Source organism: Maylandia zebra, linkage group LG6, assembly GCF_041146795.1.
Source record: "Maylandia zebra isolate NMK-2024a linkage group LG6, Mzebra_GT3a, whole genome shotgun sequence".
NCBI lineage: Eukaryota > Metazoa > Chordata > Actinopteri > Cichliformes > Cichlidae > Maylandia > Maylandia zebra.
The window spans coordinates 12,441,933-12,462,052 of record NC_135172.1 but is presented as its reverse complement, the minus strand read 5'-3'; the positions used below and the strand labels follow the sequence as shown (position 1 = coordinate 12,462,052).

Genomic DNA, 20,120 nt, shown 5'->3' with positions numbered 1-20,120 from the left:
TTATTTGAAATAAAAATTTAATACAATCAGTTTCTTAATGTATGTTCTTTAAAACACAGTGTGTGTTTATTAAATATCATAATTGTAATAATCCATAATTATGTGGATATGCATATTACATATATACACACAGAAGCAGGCAGGATAAGACTAGCGTCATATCTGAGACAGTAACCAGGTTCGGACTGTTTCTGAAACCTCCATCATTTTCATTGTGCAACAACACAGCAGCAGAGGACAATTTGATTTTGTTATGGGAATAAATCACTACTGGAAATCACAGGACTCAGATCAACACACGATCTGCTCAACGATCTGTGTTACAGTATTTTTATCTTTTATGAATATATGCCTTCAGCGAAATAAATATGAGTGTATTATGTTTAAATTTCCCTTATGCTTGTAGCAGTCAGAGGAACGTGCAAAACTTAATTATCATGAGAGCACACTCCCTGACTCCCAGCACATATAAAGCAGTTGTTTTTCTGTCAGTTTCTTTAAGCATATTCTAGTTATCAGCACATAGCAACAGAAGGTTTGCCATTTTTCAATTTAATTTATATATTTTATCTTATTCTTTCCCAGTGTGTTGTACAGTTATTTCATTTTTAACCTTAATTTATATTTTATTCCTTCCTAGTTAAATTTACCCTTTTAATTTTTCATATTTATTTCCTATCTTATTCATAGCCTTTTCCTTTTTTGTTTTCTTTAGGTCACGAGCAGTTATCCAAGCATTTCACTACATATCGTACTGTGTATGACTGTGTATGTGACAAATAAAATTTGAATTTGAATTTATAGATAGCGTACAAAGCATTAACCACAATAAGTTGTGAAAACCAGCTGTTATTGTTAGATTAAGTTCCTGGAACTGCATGTTCTCCACCCACGAGTGAAGGGCGTGCAGTTAAGTTCCTGCTTTATCTGTGTGTTTCACCATGTACCATGAAGGTATAAATAAAGGCGTAAGACCAATGCTGAACACGAGAGGTTTTTGGACAAAGTTTGTGTTCTTCATTCTTTAAGCACCGGTTTGAGTACCGTTTAAGCACCGGCACCGTTTCAAAAGTACCGGTTTGGCACCGGTATCGGATAAAACCTAAACGATACCCATCCCTACTCAGGGATGTTAACGTCTCCCCAGGAGACCATCACAGTGTGCTTCACAGGCTTGCGTGTGGTGTAGGTGCAGGTGCTGTTGCCATTATCCTTAACCTGGACATCCACAGAATTACCTTCAACATCCTGTGCAGAAGAAAAGGGATTAGTTCTATCAGATTTAAGTAGGCGCACTGTCGATTATTGAGAAAAAGGATTTTAAGTGTGACCCATAATCCGAAAAATACGGTACATGCAATATATTTAACATATTTGTGATCATATACAAAGCCAGATATTCATGGGCTATAATTTTCAGAGGAGCTTTTCCTCCTTGCTTGGCATCAACTGTGAACTCAGTGGGTTTTCCAACAGCCAGACCACTGCTCTGAAGGCCTGGACCGTACGCCTTAACCTAGAGAAAACTATTTTAAACAAACAATTAAAAAAGGAACAAGTAAAAGATCTACTATAGCCAAAAGATCATTTACAGACTATAGCCCTGTGAACAAGTATTTGCCTCCTTTCTGATTTCCTATCTTATTCCATATTTGTCACACTTACACCTTTCACATCAATACATTTATAACATTAGACAACAATGTCTAATATTCAACGGCAGTTTTCAAGGGCAAAACGCTATCCAAACATACTTGGTCCTATATGAAAAAGTAATCGCACAGAAACCCGATACCTTATGTGTCACCTCTGACACCAACAACTGCAGCAAGCGTTTGGTGCTAGAGGTCACATTTGGACTCTGGACCTCTGTGGAGTGTGCACATGATCTCATTACTGTCTAAAAATCCAAGGAGTGCTGAATCATTGAAAAATACACAGTAACAGGTGTGTAGCATCGCTAACTAGGTAGCAACAAGCCTCTAACACAGTGTGTGTATGCTAGCGGCTAATCTAGCAAACAAATGAACAGAGTGCTTTTAGGTGTTGCACAAGGATAAGATGATAAACTGTGTGTCTTTTTTATAATGACCTGCTTCAATTTACCTTAATCCAAGGAGTGCTCAGTGTGGGTAAATCTGCCATGAGCAGATAAAGTGGATGAGTGGGACTAGGTAGGTGTGCCGAAAACAGGCAACAAAGCTGACGCTGAAGAGTGTGCTGAGAACATAGTGGCGCCGCCAGCAGGTTTCCGGCTAGCAGGAAGACTTTGCAGTAACACCTCCAACATTGGCAGTCCCATTTTGTGAAAGCCAATAAAAAAATAGCTAGGTTTCCATGTGTCATTTGTGTGGAACAATACTGCACAACAAGCTAAATAGATTTAAAAAAACGAAAAAAAAATTGTTGAACAACAGAAGATAAATGTCCTTTTTTTTCTATTTTCTTCTGGCCGGCTGTGTGGTGCGCAGCCTTAAGAGGCCAGCATTCAGACCCCAGAGTTTAACGGCCAAGTTCGAGTCTCTGACGGTCCGTCTGCTATAGCGGGGTAGGCCGAGCGAAAGACGAAGCTCCGGGCTCCTCCTTTTTCCCGCTTTTTTTTTTCATTCATATTTATTTACATTTATTTAGATATCAAGCTGCAAGTAAAAGCTCAGGGAAACACTTTTAAGCCGCCCTTTAAGGTACCCTATATATGTCCTTTCACATCTTATCACTTCACACAGTGCTATGGACCAGTCTACACCTGCTACTTTCTGCACAAGCTTTTATCACACAAGACCTGCTGTTTACAGGTAAGAAATACAGTGTCAGTAATGTTAAAGTGGCTGTGTGGAGTAGCACAACCACTGCTAATATAACACTTTTCACATGCATTTCTACATATTACAGTGTCTTTTACCGTCTTTATGGTGCTAGCTTAAAGTCATGCTGTAAATGTTAGCTTGTAGTGAAACATATTCCGACCATGTTTGGACAGAAATATTGGCTTCTATCATGACTAGTTAACAGAGACATTAACTGCCCACGCGTTACTGTAATCCGATTACTTTTTTCAAGTAACGTGACACACTGTTTACAGCAGTGTGTCATGTTGTTAAAAAAGTGAGTGATGTGAGCACAGTTCTGACATATCAGGAAGTGAACACAGTGACTGAAGCTGTGTTCCCATTCATCCTTTAATCATGACAAAACGTGAGGAATCACACTGAGGTGAGACCTTGACAACAGACAAATCAGGAGCCACAGAGTGTCAAGTGTCAGCCCACACCAATGATAAGAAAGAAATTCATTTACAGACACGTGAAAAAGCAGTTTAAGCTTCTAGATCTGGATGATTACAACACATCATTATTTATTTAAAGCAACCCAAAATGCACAAATGACTATAACCAAGTACATCCTGTGATTCAGCAGCTGATGGAACCAACTTTAGCAGCAAAAACTTGAGTTAATCATTTTTTATTAGTGTTTCACAGCCAGAGATGGGCAGTAACACGATTACTTTTTCAAGTAACGAGTAATGTAAGGGATTACTATTGCAAAAAGGTAATTAGATTACTGTTACTTTCCCATAAGCACGCTGCGTTACTGCGTTACTAAAACCGTAATTTTTTTGCCAGAGTGCCTCATGACAATAACAGCTGTGTGCAGATCAAGAATGGATAATCTATGGAGGAGTGCAGAGAGAGTATGACCGTGCAGCGTTTAAAGCGTGGAAGTACTGAACTTACTTTGAGTTTGATTCCGTAAAAAGTGACAAAAACTTTTAGAAACTTTCTTTTTACAGTGAAAAAAACCCTTAACTTCAGAGCAAGCACCGAGTACGCTACTACGGGATTGGAAATTCACAGAGAGACTCGCGGATTCCTCCACAAATTTCTTCTAGTCAGGATGTTGCATATAATTTAATTTTTGCTTGATGCATAAAGTAAAAAGATTCAAACTAATAAAACAAGTTTTAAAAACAGACTTTTCCATTTGATTACATTTTGTATGATGGATGATGCAGAAAAAGTAGAATTGGGCTGAAAGATCTATTGCGTTATTACCTATTCAGGTCATAAATCATGTTTTTAAAAAGTAACTAAGTAATTAATTACTTTTGAAAATAAGTAATCAGTAAAGTAAGGGGATTACTTTTGGGGGAAGTAAGTAACTTGACCAACACTGCTAGTTAAGTTACTACCATAGTTAATACAGTTACGGGTAACATGATAGTGCTAACCCATAACCCCGAACTCTGTAATGCTGTAAATGATGAGTGATTTAAGTTAACACTAAACATTCAACAGTGTCTCCTGAACATTTATAATCAGGTGTGAGTCTGGCTGCATTGACTTTTGAAGATGCAAATTTAGCATGATGGCTGATGGTGCTGTGTAAGCTTCTACTTACCTTCTACACTGTGTTTAACACACATTTCAGAATAGCAAAGAGGAGCACTGTTGCTTCATCCTTAATACTTTAGAGGAGAACTGGACTGCAGATCAAAAGGTCCTTAATAGCTTTTTGTCCTCCCCGACCCTCAAAGCCAAACCAGCCATGAGAGCTGATGGGACAGGATTTGTAAAAGTGACATTATCAGAAAGAAAGGGGAGCAAGAATACTTGATATTTGCATTCTTTAGAGAAAAGTATTTGAAAAGGCTGTCTGCTGTTTTGGATTGATGTCATTCTCCGGAGGCTCAAAGAAGTAGGGCAGTGTCACGGTCCTTTTGGCAGCAGAAAGCTGCTGAGTGCTGGAAAGAAGCACGGCCACACCAGCTGAAATGTCTCACTGACACAGAAGCTGTTGGCCATCCTCTGTGTTGCCACTGTCTTCACCCTGCTGTTATTAAGTGTCAATAACATACATTTCTATGGAGCTAAGCTTGATGAGCGATGCCTTGTTGGCTGACATTTATGTCTTTGAGCGTGTGAGAAGTTTAATAATTATAAAACCACATGAGTTTGACAAATGTCCTTTTAACCGTCAGCTCATAGTGAAGCACACTGAGCCACCCGGAGCTATAATATCAAAATAGAAGCTGCTACCTTTGTCAAGAGTGGCTGGATCTGAGTGCATACTACTTTCAGTTATTCAAATTTTGCTGAATTTGTTCAAAGTCCTGTCTATGTGCAGAGAGTGTCTTCCAGAGGAATGGTTCTGTGGGGATTGTGATGTTCTACATCACGAACATCAGCCACTCCACAGCAGAGAAAGTGTTATTGATGTTTTTAAAGCCATTGCTCCAACCACATGTATTATTAGAGTGGACGGTCAAAATTGCACCAATATACAAGATATTTCCTCATGAGATTCACTCAATTTTGGTTTTCATATGTGTCTACAGCCAGTTAGAAAGAATCTATTTAAGTGGTTTTCTCTTTCTTGGTAGCTCGCATTCTGCCAACAGTAAAGCTTTGAAACTGCTCCTGTGGGTTGCGTAAACTTCACAGTATCAGCAGGAAAAATCGTGATTTTAATCGACATTAATAGTAAACAGCAACCTGCTATTTAGGTTTCTGTGATGGATTTGAACATAGTGTGATGGAGCATGTTTTCTGCCCTTGCTGTACAATCAGAACATGGTATTGCTTTAACAGAAGTCATCTGTGAAGGCAGTGGTGTATTATTCATGTTGTTTCTTTTTCTTTTTGGTCCAAGGACGTTATGATGTGCACCAGGCGATACACAGATGTCAAACATGGCAGCAGCAGTGCAGCCCTGATTTAAAGGACCTGGTTAGGAGTGGATATTGGCCAGCATCTGTCAACATGTCTACTCTTTACACTTTAGACCTCTTGAGCTCCTTCCTGGAACTAAAAGTATTTTCTCCATGATTCTCCAGGGAAGCTTTTGCAAAACTGTTGGAGCGTGGTACTACAGTGGCTTGCAAAAGTATTCGGCCCCCTTGAACTTTTCCACATTTTGTCACATTACAGCCACAAACATTGTGTGGATCTGCACACACATGCAGCATTTGCTTGCATTCCATGTATGAGCTAGCCTCAGTCAAAACAGTGACGACACATACATGACTGCCTGCTGTTTTGCGTTACTGTGTATCTACTGTGATTCATGCATGCTGTACTGTGACTGAGATAATAGTGTATATGAGACACACTTGACAACAACATTGATCAGGATGTGAAAAAGCTACCAGATACAAGTTGTCAGCAGGTTATGGCTGACTAACTTGACGAATGAGTGTGTGGGCCGTCTGCTGAGGACCAAGAGCTCAGGACAGTCAGACGGGGGCGTCGCAGCAGGAGTCACCGTGCTCAACAATCCTCTGCTGTCCTGAGATGTCACACTCCTGCCTGCACATACAAACCACACTGAAGTCAGAGTTCCACCTGCACCTCCACCTGTTCTTGCAACAGCATGAAAACTGACAGAGGTGAGACAGCAGAAAAGTTCTTGTCTATTTTTTTTTTTTTACTAAGTTAAGGAATTAAGTTAAGAAGAGTGATTAAATAAATAGTTTCTTGCATTTTTGATTTAGTGATTGTGTTTAGGATTATTTCAGAAACATGTTTAGAGGATCTTTGTAAGCCTGTATTTACTTTAAAAGAAGGGAAGCACTTCTTCATCCTACAGAAAAGGTGACACATTACAGATGAGTTCATAAAAAGTGTCTCTGTCACTCTTTCAAGGCTCTGTCACTTTTTCTTTTTGACTGGAACAGCATGGTAAAGTAGGCCTAGGCTGCCATCTTGTGGCAGTGTGTTGTTACTACAACATATGAAATTGTGTTTCTATTGGAAATATAATTCAGCACCACTGAGCCGCTCTCTCAGTTACAAACTGAACCTGTTTCTTAGACATATAAATCACTAAGTACAGTGAAGCTTTTGGTTTTGTAAAAGTGTTTCTTATTCTAAATGCATGTTGATTTTTATCAGGGTGAAGAGCAGTTAGCAGTGCATTCATGGACATCTTTAAACTATTATTTGAAGAATCTTTGGTCATGATGGCATGAACTAGAAGCGTGAGCTCCAGGTGAGACTGCACAGAACAACAAGTGTCCTTAAACTGCATCAACTGATGACTTCTCACAATTTTATTCCACTGTGTGTTTTTATCATTGAACGTTTCTGTCTTCAGGTTTCTCTCAGACCAAGATTGAATGTGATGACAAGGGTGATGAATGGTGTGACATGTGCTGCTGGCCCACAGAACCAGGTGAGTATGCTGTCCATGTGCTCTGCAACAATGAGGACATCCAACACTCTCAGTTAAGATTAGTTTTCGTGATTGTTGCCTCAAGGCCTGAGATCATGGTGGTGGGCTTGTGATGGACACACATGGCTGAAACCTCTCCTGTAGAGGCTAAGCCCAGGCTTGAAGCCACTGGGGTGTTCGTTGGCGGGGGTGACGCGATGTCACTGGTATGCATGAAGTTATTAAACTTGATACAGTCCAATAACTCCAGCCTTACTCATCTTGTCCTTCAGATTCTTTATTTCTAGGATTTAACAGCAGCGCAGCGGTCACAAACTGTTTGCTTCCTCCCGATCAACAACACAGCTGCCGCTAATTACGTGTGTCTACCTTAAATAGCTTCACAAACTCAAAATGTGACCTCTAGCACCAAACGCTTGCTGCAGTTGTTGGTGTCAGAGGTGACACACAAGGTATAGCACAGATGTCGTTATACTGCTCCAGCTGTGTATTGCTAGCTGTGGGGAGGCTTTTTATCTTGTTTACAGCATCTCTCCTGAGCAGGAAGCTCTGCCAGCCCAGCTGGGCTCTGAGCCAGACGTTATAGTATGAGTGGACCAAGATGATGGTGCTTCCCATCATACTCCACTCGCCAAATACACTCTCTGATGCACCACAGCACACCGCAACCTGGTGAGGTAACAAATCACTGACAGTGAGGCAGAGACAGTGCTGATGCATTACATGACAGTGTTGGTTTACAGTCAGAACTTAGCAAAGAGTTGCTGTACGTGTGTGTGACACATACCAGAAACTCCAGCAATCTGTAGGTCCCATTTACACAATATATGACTTCATCCATGTTCTCCACTGGAGCTTTATGAAACTCCTCCACCATGAAGAGAACAACAGGTCAACAGAGTGCCAAGCACCTGGCGGTAGAGTGCACACTGCGATGCGGTTGTGTGTTACCTGGAGAGAGGTGAGGATTGAGGAGGAGATGATGATGAGAAGCCAGAAGTCCGTGTGGAAGAACTGGCAGATCATAAAAGCCATGTACGCTGGAAAGATCAGCAGGAAGGGACAGAGAGAAACTGCACGGAAGTGCTTCCACAAACTCCTACGGGACGGGCAGCAAAACCAGCGTATGAGAAAGCAGTCAGGTTGATAACAGGCTTTGCAAACACACATTCAGTCAGATTACATTTATTGATGTCAAAAAGACAAACTGCCTGTTTAAGAATGAAGAAAGAAGGACAGTACACCGTAGTATTACTTAACTTATGATGTTAGCATGAGTTGTACTGATGACCATAGATAATGAATTCTGTGATAATTAACTAACTGCCCATAGTTATTAATAGTTGTTTACAGAGGTGGGACCAAGTCATTGTTTTGCAAGCCTCAAGTAAGTCTCAAGTAATGTCAGGCAAGTCAGAGTCGAGTCTCAAGTCACTGGTGTAAAAGTCCGAGTAAAGTCACAAGTCTGAAATTTTGAATTTCAAGTCCTTTCGAGTCTTTAAAAAGAAAAAAAAGAAAAAATAATGTTGCAGTTATGCTAAATGTAAATATTAGACCATGTAATTTTTAAATCTGTCTTTTTCTCAACACATGACAAAATAGTGAACTTAGAAAATATACACAAATTGTGAAATTGCACCTCTTTAAAATGCAGCTCAATTAAACCTAGCTCCAAGGATAATTTTCACCGACAGTTCTGAGATAAGCTGCATGTTATTCTTGGATGCGGTTGTAGGACCGGTGTCGTGCCAAAGTAGGTATCCCCGACAGAATTTGTTTCCCCTGTGCTGGGAGCATGCAGGAAGTACTGATGTTTTCATTTTGTGAAAAATTAGTATCGTTACATTACCATTCAGTTTGAGGGTTACAACAGAAAATTATATATTTATTGCTCACGGGGTATCAGATGGGATTATTTTAATAAACCATAAACATTTTGGCTAATAACTATTTTTATTCTCCTGTAACTTTATTATATAAAGAGCTAAATCCTCCAAAGTTTCAGGAGAAATGCGTCATAATAAGAAGTGTTTGTGAACGAAAAATCAGCAATGTGGGATACTGTTTGTCCGTGATTTACACAGGGGGAACAAATTGTGGCAGGACCAGCCTGATATTATTTGTATCCCACTATAACTTCGTTGTATAAAGAGCTAAGATCTCAAAAATGTCAGGAGTAGTCAGTCATTATAAGAAGTGTTTGTAAACTAAAAATCAACAATGTGGGATACTGTTTGTCCGTGATTTGGACAGTCCAGCGTGTGCTCCCGACGCAGGGGAAACAAATTCTGTCGGGGATACCTAGTTTGGCACGATAGTAACTTCCGGTCACTGCAACAAGCCCAGGTACAGTTTACCGACGGATGGGTGCAGGACCTTGAAATGCACCGTGTAGAACGAAAGACCATCGTACGTATCATAAGTTTACCAGTCTCACAAATCGTCTTCATAAATACACAATCGTTAACCGTTTATTAATAGGACCTTTAAGCTCAACGGTAATTAATTAGCAGTGGAAATAATTTCTGGTACGCGTTACAGAAATGTAGCAGTGACAACAATACTGTATGCTGTAATCGTACTGGGCAATTAGTGATACAAAAAACCTGTTTTATCCTGTGAATAAAAGTATATGTTTTTGTCAATGTACCAAAATAACAGAAGCGAAACGCAATATTGTGTCAGGACAATTCACTATTTATGCACAATAAACAAAGGAGCGACAATTTCTGTTCAGCGCCAGACTTGCTTGTAACCTATATCATCAATTATGTTATGAAAATGACGCATTAACTACAACAGCAGACTGACCTTTGTGGGAATGCTTGGAGCAGACTAACCTGTGAGCTGGAGGGTTCTGGGACGTTATATTTGGTCTTTGAATGGCTGCAATCCAGGCCACCCGTCGCCTCATTGTTACTTCGGAAACATGGCTCGAACAATTTCTCTTCAACGACGTAATCCGATAACAACCGATCTCTTTACCCGTCGGCTTCCCGTGGCTGTCATGCGACCGGCTATTGCAGTTAATAATACAACAGCTTCTTGCCATTTTTGTGTTTCTTTTTTATCGCTGTGATTTCAATTGAAAGCCTGCGTGCGCTAGTACCTCTTGCCACGAGTTCCCAGAATCCTTTGCGGTTTTACCCCTGAATGACGTCACATTTTCAATCTCTATATAATATGCGTGTTAAATTTTATATTTGGGGTGAAATATCAAGTCTTTTCAAGTAAACCGGTTCAAGTCCAATTCAAGTCCCAGGTCATTGGTGTAAAAGTCCAAGTCAAGTCACAAGTCTTAGAACATTTTTTCAAGTCAAGTCTAAAGTCATAAAATTAATGACTCGAGTCTGACTCGAGTCCAAGTCATGTGACTCGAGTCCACACCTCTGGTTGTTTATGATCAGTAAAAAATAAAACAAACAGTGGGACACAGAGTTTTCTTAAAAATAAACACATGAAAAAAGTCTTTGGTATATTATCTTAATTGCCTCTAGATGCTCCCAGGGCTAGGACTCAGGTATCTCCAGCATGGACTGCAGGATGGAAGCAACAACAATAAAGAGGATGATAGAGAGGAGGAAGGCTCTGTGGATGACCTGCAGCTCAATGAGGCCAGTTTGGACAGCAAGGATTAGCAAGGTGATCCCTTCAGTCATCCCCCTGCACAGAGAGGAAGCAACCTATTATGCTACAATATAGTCTTTGTGCCAGCGAGGCTTGTACTTGACGCGTGGCAGTCTTCTGGCAGTAGGTGAGCCAGTCTGAGTGTGGTGCAGCCTAGCAGTGTCAGCGTTCTTTTCAGTCACTGGGCGACAGCGTGCTAGATGAGTGGCATTCCAACTCTTTCCATCACTCAGCAAGAAGGCATTCAAGCCTTTGGCTTTTGTTACTGTTACAGGAGGGGTAAATCTGGGATGTCCTTTGGGAACATGGTGGGGTTTCCTTATCCTCACACTCTCTCCTGGTAGAAAAGAAGGTTTCCGTGCGTGACGCCTACCATCAGTGTAACGTTGCATTTTCAACTGATATTTCTGAACTGAGTGACGTGCAACGTATCCAGTGGAGACACAGCAGGAGGCAAAGGGAGTACATCCAGTATAGTATGCATCTTCCTGCCACACAGGAGTTCTTAGGGAGAGGGAAGTAGAGGGAAGTAGTTGCATGCGGTGTTGCACAGTAAACTTGAAGCCAATCCAGCACAGTCGCCTTCCATGGTTTCGACTGCTGGATTGATGTCTGGATACAGGTGCGGAGGGCACGATGAAACCGTTCGATTGCTCCGTTTGCAGCTGGGTAGTAGACAGATGTTCTGCTGTGGGAGATGCCTCTATTCTGGAGGAATGAGGTGAACATTACAGAGGTGAACTGTGCATCATTGTCAGTTATGATGTTCTCTGGGTTGCCATGACGACTAAAGACAGATGAGAGGAACTGAATGACATCATCAGTAGTAGCATAAGGTGAAAAGGCAAGCTCAGGCCATTTGGAGTAGTAGTCAGTCAATGTTATGACGTATCTACAAGCAGGTATTGCAGTATCAAAAGGCCCAACAATGTCAAGACCAAGTTTTTTCCACGGTCCATCAGGCAGTGGGACGGGTTGGAGAGGAGCAGGATTAGTATGTGCAGTTTTGTCATTGGACTGGCAAAGGAGGCATGAGGTTATGGCAGACTGAACTTGTGAGTCCATTTTTGGCCACCAGTAGAGATCTCTTAATCTTTGTTTTGTGCGCACAATGGTGACTTTCATGTGCCAGTGCAATCAGTTTAGGTCTCACTGAAAGTGGTGCAATGAGCCTTGAGCCTCTGAGAACATAATCACTTAGGGTTGAGAGTTCATTACGGATTTTGTAGTAAGGTGCAAGCGTGACATCAAGTGCTTTGATTGAGGCAGGCCAGCCACTTTGTATTTGTGAACGCAAAGCAACCAGTTCAGGGCAAGTTGAACAGGCAGAGTCAAAGTCCGCAACTGGAAGTGAGGACATGGCAGCAGAAACTTGGGCTACCATTTCATGATCTGAATCTGATGTGGAATGGGAAGAAACAGGCAGGGGCAGGCGAGAGAGACAGTCAGCTGTATAGTTCTGAGAACCTGGGCGGCAAATAACATCATAGTCAAAACACAGGAGGCGGGCAGACCAGCGGGCGATGCGCATGCCAACCCTATTAAACCCTTTGGTGCTCAGCAGCGTTGTCAGAGCTTGGTGGTCTGTCCGCAGAGTGAAACGTCGGCCCCACAAATACGTTCTCCATTTCTCTGCAGCCCACACACAAGCATAAGCTTCTTTTTCAACAGTTGAGTACTTTTGATCTGTTGCAGACAGTGTGCGGGAAGCAAACGCCACAGGTTTTTCTGTGCCATCAGGTTGCACTTGAGCAAATACAGCACCAAGCCCATAGTCACTTGCATCAGTAGAGATCACAACACGCAAGGCAGGGTCAAACAGTGCCAGTGCAGGACTATTCACCAGGAGTTTTTTTACTTCTTCAAAGCTCGCTTGTGCACCTGAAGTCCATGTGAAAGTGTTCTTGTCGTTAGCACAGCCACACATAGGGGCTACAACAGTTGCAAAGTTTGGCAAAACTTGGAGTACCATGACACCAAGCCCAGGAAGGATCTCAAACTGAGGGAACTGAGGAGGATTAAAGGGGCAGCACAGCAGCGTTTTGGAAAATAGTGTAAAGGCTTTTCAGGAAGCTTTTAGGACGCTGTGAAAATACTGAATTTGAATAGTGGAGGCTAGAAGTAGTGAATGTATCCTTCCTCTCTATCATTAGATGGAGAGAGTGTACAAAGGCCGGCATAGTGGCTCTGTGGCCACTCTTGCGCTTTTGCGTGTCCGTCAGCCAGCTGTGGAGAAGAGCAAAGTTTTTACATGCAAAGAGCTGAAGTGAAAAGCAGTGTTCCAAACAATGAAATGTGTCCACTCTTTGTGCTTTTCATGCAGTAATGTTTGATGTTTGAAGCTATTTCTGCTGTTGTCCCATTCCCGGTGAAATCCGCTGTCCCTCCAATCCCGATCCTCTTGCAAAGCAATCAGCATTTGTCAGACGCATCAGTCATTGGCGGTACTCAGACAGGATCCTGGATGACTACACGTCTGGGGTGGCTAAGAGAGCAATTGAAGGATGCCATGTTTACTGAATATGTGCCTAATTTTGTCAGGACATAGCTGGGTCCATTGCTTCTGCGTGCTCTATTTTCACAAGCAAAGGCCTGGCTCTTTCTCCTGGCACCTTCTCAGGTGATCTCCATGCCATGGCTTCTTCTCAAATCAACGTCTGGACTGCCGCAAAACAGCTGCATCTCAGTGTTTTTGCATTTCACGTTGTCTGAAAGTTCCTCGACTTCTGTGTTTTTTCTCAGCATGTCATTGAGCTTACTCTGCATCTCTGAGCATTGGTTTTGCAGTTTTTCCTTTTCCTCTTCCAGTTCAGGTGTTTTGTAGTTCAGTTTGTTATAAAGTTCTTGCAGGTTTTGGTTTTTCCTCTCAAAGTCCTGGAGAATTTCTTTGTCTTCTTTCTGCTTTATTTCCTGTTGTTCTTGGTCTTGAAGCAGCTCTTGATATTTGTGCAGTGTTTCATCAAGCTTTACCTGCAGCGCTCCGTATTGTTCCTGCACACCTTGGAGTTGGCACTGCGTGTCTCTCTGGTCCAGTTTTTCTTTCTCTTCAAGGATTTCTTTATTCTTTTGCAGAGCTTCATCAAGCATTACTTGCGAGCCTTCGTTGTGTTTCTCGATGTTCTGAAGTTTGCAATCCAGATGTTTCTGTTTCATGTCTTGCTGTTCTTTCTCTTGAAGGAAATCTTTATTTCTTTGCAGTGCTTTATCAAGTTTCATTTTCAGCGCTGTGTATTTTTCCTGCACGTCTTCAAGCTTGCAGTCCGTTTGTTTCTGTTTAATTTCTTGTTGCTTTTGTTCTTGAAGCAACTCTTTATTTTTGTTCAGTGTTTTATCAAGCTTTACCTGAAGCGCTTTGTATCTTTCCTCCATGCCTTGGAGTTTGCACTGCTTCATGTCCTGTTGTTATTTTTCTTGGAGGAGTTCTTTAATTTTTTTGCAGAGCTTCATTAAGCTTGATTTGCAAGCCTTTGTTGTGTTTCTCCATGTCCTGGAGCTTGAAATCCATTTCCTTCTGTTTTATCTCCTGTAGCCTTTTTTCTTGAAGAAACTCTTCATTTGTGTGCGGTCTTTCATCAAGCTTTACTTGCAGCTCCTGATTCTTTTTGTCCTTCAGCACTAGTTTTTCTAGTGCTTTATCAAGCTTTGCTTGGAGCTCAAAGTTTCTTCCCTGTCTAGGAGTTCCATTTCTTTCAACTTTTGAATATCTTCCTTTTCTAGAAGCTGGTTGAATGATTTGTCTACTTGATCAGGAAGTTGAATTTTGTCTTCCTGATCACAAAGAGGAGAGTTGGGCTTTACTGTTTTTTTCTGTTTTCTCTGAGACATGTTTGAATCTGTAAACTGTCACTCTGTTTATATCTAAATTAACTAATTTCAAGAAACTGTTGCAATTACCTGGACTGCCTCAGCCCAGGTGATGTAACATTAGCAGACAGAGGGTTTGATGTTGCAGAATCTTTGGAGCTGTACCATGCTGAACTGAAGAGCCCAGCTTTCACCAAAAGGAAGAACTAACTGGGCCCTAGATTGCCCAATCAAACCTCTTAATGCCACCTGCCCTCTCCTACATTAACTGTGGGCTCACCTTGTAGAACAGAGTTGAGTGTGGAAGAAATGGCAAAAATATGGAGCTGAAAAGCTGAGAGAGAAAAAGAAATGATAAATAAATCAATGTGTCAAATTAACTGACATGTTAGCTGGTGGAGTGCCCACTGCATTATATATATATCATCTCTTTTTTATAATAAATAATCAAAAACTTTATTTAAACTAAGATTTTAAAAAATATGTGCAGTGATTGATGTGCTCTCAGACATGTGCTTCAATCCACACACAAATACAAAACAATCTGACCACACGTACAACTGTTTCACAAACTCTATAAAGCATTCACACTCCAATGGATGCATCAGAAAGCAGCTTGGGATTACAATCTTGTCCAAGGATATTTCGCCTGCAGACTGGAGCAGCCAGGGATCAAACCAGAAAACTTTCTGATCAAAAGCTGACTTGTGCTAAATGCTGAACAGCAGCCAACCCATTTTAGCCATTTAATGAATGTGCCATTTAATCTTGGCTGCAGCCAAGATTAAATGGCACATTCATTAATTACAGACTTACGGATTGTTACATGGAACTCAAAAGAAATAATGAACCCATCTCGTGTCCTGTGTCTTCTATAGCTGTCTGTACTTTTACTTCCAAAGTTCATCAGCAAACAGTTTGCAGGCCTCTAATTATCAGGCTGTACTCAAGCGCTTGAATTCAACCTAAAAGCTGTGCTGTCATACAGAACCAAGTACCCTCCGCGGAAACTATAGCTAATGTCACAACTGGATCTGATGAGACAGCTATGATTTCTGGACTCGAAGTAAATAATCCTGAATCAATTTATACAACATCAGTTTGTTTGTTTTGCTTTCATAACAAATAGTTTGAGCCATATACAAATACAGAAGTGACAAAAGGAAACATATTTACAATCCAAAGTCAGACTAACAGTTTTCAGTAGCACAGTCTTTTATTTACAGTCTGCTTCTCCTGGTGGTAAACCTCTATCACATGTTTGGATTAAAAATTAGGCCTATATAGCTGCTGGTTCCAGCTTAAGCAATATGTTAAAAATACTAAATTCTTCATTGATTTGAGCTGTGGGGTTTGCTATACACTGGCAGAAAATTGTAGAGTAAATGGTGAAAACAAACAAACCAAATAACAAGATCCTTGAATTCCATCTTTTTTATTAACAGAAACTCCAACAAATTTGTGCCCAATTGATGATGTTTGGGACATGAAAAGTCCAGTCCAGCAGGTGGCGGTAATGCGCCTTAAAGCTTTAACCGCCAAAAAATACAAGAGCAGAAGAAGAAGAAGCCGAGTTCCCGCTTTATGGCGTTTTTCTCTCCGATTATTGTCAAGACTGATTTAAAGGTAAGCACCGAGCTAATATTAATCCGAGTCTAGTTAATCTTGAGTTTAGCTCCTGAATGAGGCTTTCTGTTGCTCTCCTCGGTGTCTCTTCTCAAGTTTTTGTGAACCAGTTGGAAAAAAAAATCTGACTAAATTGACTCAAGCTGCTTTAAACTAATTTACAGAAAGATATCAGCAAAAGGTTGTGAAACACAGAGAAGAAAATAATTTTATTAGAAGAAAGCTTTTAAATGAGCTCATTGTAATCAGAGTTTCTGTTGTTTTATTAGCCTGTTATTAAGGCTACTTAGCATCTCTGTGGCACCTGCACAGCTTATGAATGCAGCTTGCTAACTAAGCTAGCTAGCGCCACCCTTCTTCCATATAAGGTCACTTCCGGCTCCAAAAGACCCAACATGTTGGCGGTAAAAGTGCTATAATGAAATACATTTATGAGAAATGTAAAAATAAATGTGTTCCAGGCTAAAACACAGCTGCCTTTATCAGCGCAAAGTTGTGATGAGGCTCAGATTTCTACACCCACTCGGATATACAGATGAAATCAAGACAAGTACATCAATACAAAAATTCACAGGATTGTTCAAAAAATAATAAATTGCATGAATATAGGAAATCTTCCTCTCAGTGACTGAGTTGTCTCATTGTGTCCTCATTTTTTATAAATCAAGGCCTGAGTAACCCAACCTTAAGTGTTCATTAAGGTTTTTGTCACATAGATAGAAAATAAACTCAGAGATTAAGCGGCTGTTATAAACAGAGTGATTAGTTTATGTAAAAAATGTAGTTTGTTGTTGTTCTGGTTTACGTGCTGAAAATGGTTTTATTTGTGTATGTTCAATGTGTTAGACTTGTACATAGTTAAATATATGATCAAATAATGTTGAATCCTGGATATGGATTTGTAAGCAATGAAATTTGAAATAAGGGGGTAGGAACAAGAAAACTTCATCCTACTCCTTTTCGAGCACACACATTCTGTAGACATAGATATTTACATGAAAACTTGATGATTTTTAAGTTTTGTTATTTTTATTTTTTTCTGTTGTTATTTCAATTATATTTGCATGTTTGAAATAAATTTTATCTATCTATCTATCTATCTATCTATCTATCTATCTATCTATCTATCTATCTATCTATCTATCTATCATTTCTCACGGCACACGTATATTGTTGGGTTTTTTCTTGGCCAGGGCATATTTTAAAGAGGAATTGCTCTCCTGGTACTGGTGTGTCATACTGCTGAATTTGGTATCGGTGCTCAAACCTTTTGTGTTTGTTTCAAACAAGTTGTCCACCCAGGGAAGCTAAAATGTGTTCTGTGTGTTCTCAGATGAACATATGAGACACTTTGACTCTTCAGTGCAGTGTGGAGCTTAACAAAGTTCTGTTTTGTGTCCCAGCTGATCAGGAGGAGGAGAAGAGTCTGACGGAGCAGCAGAGGAAATTTCAGCTACTTGGACTCAGCTCAGCCACTGCAGAGAAAACAATGAGCTCAACACAGAAGGTGACAGATACTAGTGTTAAGAAATACTCCATTAAAAGCTGAAGTACTGATATGTATATTTTATGCTAAACTAAGTGAACCTTGTGCAATATTAATGTAATGTAGAAATAATGTATACAATGTATACAATGCCTACATCTTAGACGGTGACGTTGCCTCTAAACATCAAAATGAGCAGGAAGATGTTAAAGTGGGATTCAGCAGGATTCAACCCTAAAATCAGCTGTAGTGGCTCAGTGTGGGGAAAAGGGTCACAGCTCACAATCATTTCTATTGAGAGCTCCAGTAGATTTTTTTAATGTACAGGCTGTGATCAGCTGACCTGCTGCTCTCTGTGAATTCATCCAGATGTCAGCAGATGTTTCACGAGTTGTCCTGGCTGATTTCCTTTCTCTACACTGACAGTACACTGTCTTTATATTAGACACTATACTGTTGGTATGTGGGTGGAGCTCAGTGAATGAATGTCAGCATCATGAGCTTAAGTTTAAGTTAATCTCTGCTACACTTGATGTAATCTAACTCTGACATGAGCACCACAGTCACTGTGCACCAGTCACACACTGTTCTTTACTTAAATCCATCACATTACAGTAAACTTGCCTGCTTATCCTGCACTAACCTGCAGAGGATTTTACTGCAGTCTTTACATCACATTGTGAGACAAACTGCACACAAACAGTTTGTGTGTTTGCTGATGTTTGTTGGGCTGATAGAATCGCTGCATTTGAAATTACCTGCCACATAAACAATATTACTCCATTTATTCTCGCTCGTCTTCTGTATTGCTAACTAGATGTTGAAATACCGCGACCGCAACTTATCAGCACCTGCAGTCGTTCAGGTTCTGGTGGTGTTTGGTGCCACACTCCACCTTCAGGTTTAAAACTAGTGTTAATGGAGGGAGTTTGAAGCTTCAGTTTGTTTAATGACTGCATTTCACTCACTGCCTCTGTTTGTATCTCTGTCACTGCAGGACCAACGTGGACCGAGAAGTCAGCGCTCTCAGGAGGCCGACAAACCTCACAGAAGAAAGAGAGAGAAAAAATACACCTGTGACGAGTGTGGGAAGGATTTTACCTGGAAGTTTAAACTAAAACAACATCAGCTCATCCACACTGGAGAGAGACCGTTCAGCTGTGACTTGTGTGGAAAGTCGTTTTCCTGGAAGAATGCCCTAAAAACACACCAAGTCGTCCACAGTGGAGTTAAAGCTTACAGCTGTGATCAGTGTGGCAGAGCTTTTACTCGAAGTAGCAACTTACAGAGTCATCTAGTTACCCACTCTGGAGTTAAGGCCGAAATATACACCTACGCATTCACTCCGGAGAAGATGTGTACTGGTGTGATCAGTGTGGCAAATACTTTACAACAGACGCACAGTTACAACACCACATGTTTACCCACACTGAGGAGAGACCTTATCAATGTGACCTGTGTGAGAAGACTTTTAAAACTCCACAGTACCTGAGACAACACCAACAGATCCACACCAGAAAGAGACTCTACAAGTGCAGTTACTGTGAGGTTTGTATTTTTATTTTATTCTTGTAAGTTCAGTCTGACTGTTTGGAACAAGTCTGCTCATTAAATTGTGTTAGCATGTTAGCACTTCTACTGCACCGAAGAGTAGCTCTGAGCCATTATTCAGGTTTTCATTTCATTTAAGTGTAAGTCAGATGTTACTGTAATATTAAATAAGTATTGCTGTAGTATTATGGTGGTAGTATTGTAGTTATTGTAGCCCAGTAAACTGAGTGTGTTAATTGAAACAGTAAAATGTAATTGGACGTCTGCAGAGATGCTCTTTATTTCAGGCGACTTTCAGGATAAAAGTGTTGAAGGACTGACTTACACGGTCTTTGTGTCTTTGTTTAGAAGCAGAGCGACACAGATGGATCCACTTCTCAACCCTGTCATCGCTGTGGTGGTGGGAAAGACTTTCGTTGTGACATCTGTGGAAAAACTTTCAGTCAGCAAGCCGGCCTAAAAATACATCAACGTAAACACACTGGAGACAAACTGAAATACTGCAAAGAATGTGGGAGAAGCTTCCCCACATCAGCTGAGTTAAAACAACATGAACTCTTTCACAGTGGGGTCAAAAAGCACCTCTGTGATCAGTGTGGGTCATCCTTCACCACTGCAGGTCACCTTAAAAGACACAAACGAGTCCACACAGGAGCGAAACCATACAAGTGCAGACACTGTGACAAAAGCTTCTCACAGTCAGGTCATCGTAACGAGCATGAACGTACACACATGGAAGGAAACTACAGCTGTGAGCAGTGTGACAAGAGCTTCAGTAATCTCAGTTCATACTCTGCACACAAACGATCCCACGTTACTAATAAACTGTTTCACTGTTACCACTGTGCCAAAACAT

General features: G+C 40.8%; 2 long non-coding RNA genes across 2 annotated transcripts; both read left to right on the top strand.

Annotated features, from left to right (window-relative positions):
- The first annotated feature begins 2,194 nt into the window (after window positions 1–2,194).
- LOC143418935 (uncharacterized) lies at window positions 2,195–10,807 on the top strand. Its single transcript, XR_013098885.1, has 5 exons — window positions 2,195–2,795; window positions 5,650–6,385; window positions 6,891–6,987; window positions 7,093–7,170; window positions 10,668–10,807. It is a non-coding gene; the product is annotated as an uncharacterized LOC143418935 (long non-coding RNA).
- A 4,698-nt stretch (window positions 10,808–15,505) lies between these two features.
- Window positions 15,506–19,023, top strand: LOC143418933 (uncharacterized). Its single transcript, XR_013098883.1, has 3 exons — window positions 15,506–16,227; window positions 17,631–17,734; window positions 18,711–19,023. It is a non-coding gene; the product is annotated as an uncharacterized LOC143418933 (long non-coding RNA).
- The last annotated feature ends 1,097 nt before the right edge of the window (window positions 19,024–20,120 follow it).